Source organism: Lissotriton vulgaris, chromosome 3_1, assembly GCF_964263255.1.
Source record: "Lissotriton vulgaris chromosome 3_1, aLisVul1.2, whole genome shotgun sequence".
NCBI classification, from domain to species: Eukaryota; Metazoa; Chordata; class Amphibia; order Caudata; family Salamandridae; genus Lissotriton; species Lissotriton vulgaris.
Genome location: NC_141689.1, coordinates 813,059,468 through 813,065,467, shown reverse-complemented (window position 1 = coordinate 813,065,467; position 6,000 = coordinate 813,059,468).

The following is a 6,000-nucleotide window of genomic DNA, read 5'->3' as shown; positions in this document are numbered from 1 at the left end:
TGATTCCGGTCTGGGAAAGACATGGCTTGGTAGTTCGGACTGGACTGTTCCCATGAGGCACAGGGTCAGAGCTGATTTGCATATAGCCAGTGTCTAACCCAGGGTGGTGTGGAGTGCAAAAAAACGATGGATTTAGGCCCAGATCTTTGTACTGGGGTGAATGTATGACATTGTTCTACATTCTGTCCATCAACTGTGTTTTTTGCAATTTTCACCCCGAGTGTGCTGGGTATACTCAGACGTGAGTCCCAGGCTCTCCACACCACTGGAGTCAAGCTATCTAGGCTGAAGAAGGCTGATAGCCAGAAACCGGTTCTTGGATGCTTGATTCCGGTCTGGGAAAGACATGGCTTGGTAGTTCGGACTGGACTGTTCCCATGAGGCACAGGGTCAGAGCTGATTTGCATATAGCCAGTGTCTAACCCAGGGTGGTGTGGAGTGCAAAAAAACGATGGATTTAGGCCCAGATCCTTGTACTGGGGTGAATGTATGACATTGTTCTACATTCTGTCCATCAACTGTGTTTTTTGCAATTTTCACCCCGAGTGTGCTGGGTATACTCAGACGTGAGTCCCAGGCTCTCCACACCACTGGAGTCAAGCTATCCAGGCTGAAGAAGGCTGATAGCCAGAAACCGGTCCTTGGATGCTTGATTCCGGTCTGGGAAAGACATGGCTTGGTAGTTCGGACTGGACTGTTCCCATGAGGCACAGGTTCAGAGCTGATTTGCATATAGCCAGTGTCTAACCCAGGGTGGTGTGGAGTGCAAAAAAACGATGGATTTAGGCCCAGATCCTTGTACTGGGGTGAATGTATGACATTGTTCTACATTCTGTCCATCAACTGTGTTTTTTGCAATTTTCACCCCGAGTGTGCTGGGTATACTCAGACGTGAGTACCAGGCTCTCCACACCACTGGAGTCAAGCTATCCAGGCTGAAGAAGGCTGATAGCCAGAAACCGGTCCTTGGATGCTTGATTCCGGTCTGGGAAAGACATGGCTTGGTAGTTCGGACTGGACTGTTCCCATGAGACACAGGGTCAGAGCTGATTTGCATAAGCCAGTGTCTAACCCAGGGTGGTGTGGAGTGCAAAAAAACGATGGAGTTAGGCCCAGATCCTTGTACTGGGGTGAATGTATGACATTGTTCTACATTCTGTCCATCAACTGTGTTTTTTGCAATTTTCACCCCGAGTGTTCTGGGTATACTCAGACGTGAGTCCCAGGCTGTCCACACCACTGGAGTTAAGCTATCCAGGCTGAAGAAGGCTGATAGCCAGAAACTGGTCCTTGGATGCTTGATTCCGGTCTGGAAAAGACATGGCTTGGTAGTTCGGACTGGACTGTTCCCATGAGGCACAGGGTCAGAGCTGATTTGCATATAGCCAGTGTCTAACCCAGGGTGGTGTGGAGTGCAAAAAAACGATGGATTTAGGCCCAGATCCTTGTACTGGGGTGAATGTATGACATTGTTCTACATTCTGTCCATCAACTGTGTTTTTTACAATTTTCACCCCGAGTGTGATGGGTATACTCAGACGTGAGTCTCAGGCTCTCCACACCACTGGAGTCAAGCTATCCAGGCTGAAGAAGGCTGATAGCCAGAAACCGGTCCTTGGATGCTTGATTCCGGTCTGGGAAAGACATGGCTTTGTAGTTCAGACTGGACTGTTCCCATGAGGCACAGGGTCAGAGCTGATTTGCATATAGCCAGTGTCTAACCCAGGGTGGTGTGGAGTGCAAAAAAACGATGGATTTAGGCCCAGATCCTTGTACTGGGGTGAATGTATGACATTGTTCTACATTCTGTCCATCAACTGTGTTTTTTGCAATTTTCACGCCGAGTGTGCTGGGTATACTCAGACGTGAGTCCCAGGCTCTCCACACCACTGGAGTCAAGCTATCTAGGCTGAAGAAGGCTGATAGCCAGAAACCGGTCCTTGGATGCTTGATTCCGGTCTGGGAAAGACATGGCTTGGTAGTTCGGACTGGACTGTTCCCATGAGGCACAGGGTCAGAGCTGATTTGCATATAGCCAGTGTCTAACCCAGGGTGGTGTGGAGTGCAAAAAAACGATGGATTTAGGCCCAGATCCTTGTACTGGGGTGAATGTATGACATTGTTCTACATTCTGTCCATCAACTGTGTTTTTTGCAATTTTCCCCCCGAGTGTGCTGGGTATACTCAGACGTGAGTCCCAGGCTCTCCACACCACTGGAGTCAAGCTATCCAGGCTGAAGAAGGCTGATAGCCAGAAACCGGTCCTTGGATGCTTGATTCCGGTCTGGGAAAGACATGGCTTGGTAGTTCGGACTGGACTGTTCCCATGAGGCACAGGGTCAGAGCTGATTTGCATATAGCCAGTGTCTAACCCAGGGTGGTGTGGAGTGCAAAAAAACAATGGATTTAGGCCCAGATCCTTGTACTGGGGTGAATGTATGACATTGTTCTACATTCTGTCCATCAACTGTGTTTTTTGCCATTTTCACCCTGAGTGTGCTGGGTATACTCAGACGTGAGTCCCAGGCTCTCCACACCACTGGAGTCAAGCTATCCAGGCTGAAGAAGGCTGATAGCCAGAAACCGGTCCTTGGATGCTTGATTCCGGTCTGGGAAAGACATGGCTTGGTAGTTCGGACTGGACTGTTCCCATGAGGCACAGGGTCAGAGCTGATTTGCATATAGCCAGTGTCTAACCCAGGGTGGTGTGGAGTGCAAAAAAAGATGGAGTTAGGCCTAGATCCTTGTACTGGGGTGAATGTATGACATTGTTCTACATTCTGTCCATCAACTGTGTTTTTTGCAATTTTCACCCCGAGTGTTCTGGGTATACTCAGACGTGAGTCCCAGGCTGTCCACACCACTGGAGTCAAGCTATCCAGGCTGAAGAAGGCTGATAGCCAGAAACCGGTCCTTGGATGCTTGATTCCGGTCTGGAAAAGACATGGCTTGGTAGTTCGGACTGGACTGTTCCCATGAGGCACAGGGTCAGAGCTGATTTGCATATAGCCAGTGTCTAACCCAGGGTGGTGTGGAGTGCAAAAAAACGATGGATTTAGGCCCAGATCCTTGTACTGGGATGAATGTATGACATTGTTCTACATTCTGTCCATCAACTGTGTTTTTTACAATTTTCACCCCGAGTGTGCTGGGTATACTCAGACGTGAGTCCCAGGCTCTCCACACCACTGGAGTCAAGCTATCCAGGCTGAAGAAGGCTGATAGCCAGAAACCGGTCCTTGGATGCTTGATTCCGGTCTGGGAAAGACATGGCTTTGTAGTTCAGACTGGACTGTTCCCATGAGGCACAGGGTCAGAGCTGATTTGCATATAGCCAGTGTCCAACCCAGGGTGGTGTGGAGTGCAAACAAACAATGGATTTAGGCCCAGATCCTTGTACTGGGGTGAATGTATGACATTGTTCTACATTCTGTCCATCAACTGTATTTTTTGCAATTTTCACCCCGAGTGTACTGGGTATACTCAGACGTGCGTCCCAGGCTCTCCACACCACTGGAGTCAAGCTATCCAGGCTGAAGAAGGCTGATAGCCAGAAACCGGTCCTTGGATGCTTGATTCCGGTCTGGGAAAGACATGGCTTGGTAGTTCGGACTGGACTGTTCCCATGAGGCACAGGGTCAGAGCTGATTTGCATATAGCCAGTGTCTAACCCAGGGTGGTGTGGAGTGCAAAAAAACGATGGATTTAGGCCCAGATCCTTGTACTGGGGTGAATGTATGACATTGTTCTACATTCTGTCCATCAACTGTGTTTTTTGCAATTTTCACCCCGAGTGTGCTGGGTATACTCAGACGTGAGTCCCAGGCTCTCCACACCACTGGAGTCAAGCTATCTAGGCTGAAGAAGGCTGATAGCCAGAAACCGGTCCTTGGATGCTTGATTCCGGTCTGGGAAAGACATGGCTTGGTAGTTCGGACTGGACTGTTCCCATGAGGCACAGGGTCAGAGCTGATTTGCATATAGCCAGTGTCTAACCCAGGGTGGTGTGGAGTGCAAAAAAACGATGGATTTAGGCCCAGATCCTTGTACTGGGGTGAATGTATGACATTGTTCTACATTCTGTCCATCAACTGTGTTTTTTGCAATTTTCACCCCGAGTGTGCTGGGTATACTCAGACGTGAGTCCCAGGCTCTCCACACCACTGGAGTCAAGCTATCCAGGCTGAAGAAGGCTGATAGCCAGAAACCGGTCCTTGGATGCTTGATTCCGGTCTGGGAAAGACATGGCTTGGTAGTTCGGACTGGACTGTTCCCATGAGGCACAGGGTCAGAGCTGATTTGCATATAGCCAGTGTCTAACCCAGGGTGGTGTGGAGTGCAAAAAAACGATGGATTTAGGCCCAGATCCTTGTACTGGGGTGAATGTATGACATTGTTCTACATTCTGTCCATCAACTGTGTTTTTTGCAATTTTCACCCCGAGTGTGCTGGGTATACTCAGACGTGAGTCCCAGGCTCTCCACACCACTGGAGTCAAGCTATCCAGGCTGAAGAAGGCTGATAGCCAGAAACCGGTCCTTGGATGCTTGATTCCGGTCTGGGAAAGACATGGCTTGGTTGTTCGGACTGGACTGTTCCCATCAGGCACAGGGTCAGAGCTGATTTGCATATAGCCAGTGTCTAACCCAGGGTGGTGTGGAGTGCAAAAAAACGATGGATTTAGGCCCAGATCCTTGTACTGGGGTGAATGTATGACATTGTTCTACATTCTGTCCATCAACTGTGTTTTTTGCAATTTTCACCCCGAGTGTGCTGGGTATACTCAGACGTGAGTCCCAGGCTCTCCACACCACTGGAGTCAAGCTATCTAGGCTGAAGAAGGCTGATAGCCAGAAACCGGTCCTTGGATGCTTGATTCCGGTCTGGGAAAGACATGGCTTGGTAGTTCGGACTGGACTGTTCCCATGAGGCACAGGGTCAGAGCTGATTTGCATATAGCCAGTGTCTAACCCAGGGTGGTGTGGAGTGCAAAAAAACGATGGATTTAGGCCCAGATCCTTGTACTGGGGTGAATGTATGACATTGTTCTACATTCTGTCCATCAACTGTGTTTTTTGCAATTTTCCCCCCGAGTGTGCTGGGTATACTCAGACGTGAGTCCCAGGCTCTCCACACCACTGGAGTCAAGCTATCCAGGCTGAAGAAGGCTGATAGCCAGAAACCGGTCCTTGGATGCTTGATTCCGGTCTGGGAAAGACATGGCTTGGTAGTTCGGACTGGACTGTTCCCATGAGGCACAGGGTCAGAGCTGATTTGCATATAGCCAGTGTCTAACCCAGGGTGGTGTGGAGTGCAAAAAAACAATGGATTTAGGCCCAGATCCTTGTACTGGGGTGAATGTATGACATTGTTCTACATTCTGTCCATCAACTGTGTTTTTTGCCATTTTCACCCTGAGTGTGCTGGGTATACTCAGACGTGAGTCCCAGGCTCTCCACACCACTGGAGTCAAGCTATCCAGGCTGAAGAAGGCTGATAGCCAGAAACCGGTCCTTGGATGCTTGATTCCGGTCTGGGAAAGACATGGCTTGGTAGTTCGGACTGGACTGTTCCCATGAGGCACAGGGTCGGAGCTGATTTGCATATAGCCAGTGTCTAACCCAGGGTGGTGTGGAGTGCAAAAAAAGATGGAGTTAGGCCTAGATCCTTGTACTGGGGTGAATGTATGACATTGTTCTACATTCTGTCCATCAACTGTGTTTTTTGCAATTTTCACCCCGAGTGTTCTGGGTATACTCAGACGTGAGTCCCAGGCTGTCCACACCACTGGAGTCAAGCTATCCAGGCTGAAGAAGGCTGATAGCCAGAAACCGGTCCTTGGATGCTTGATTCCGGTCTGGAAAAGACATGGCTTGGTAGTTCGGACTGGACTGTTCCCATGAGGCACAGGGTCAGAGCTGATTTGCATATAGCCAGTGTCTAACCCAGGGTGGTGTGGAGTGCAAAAAACCGATGGATTTAGGCCCAGATCCTTGTACT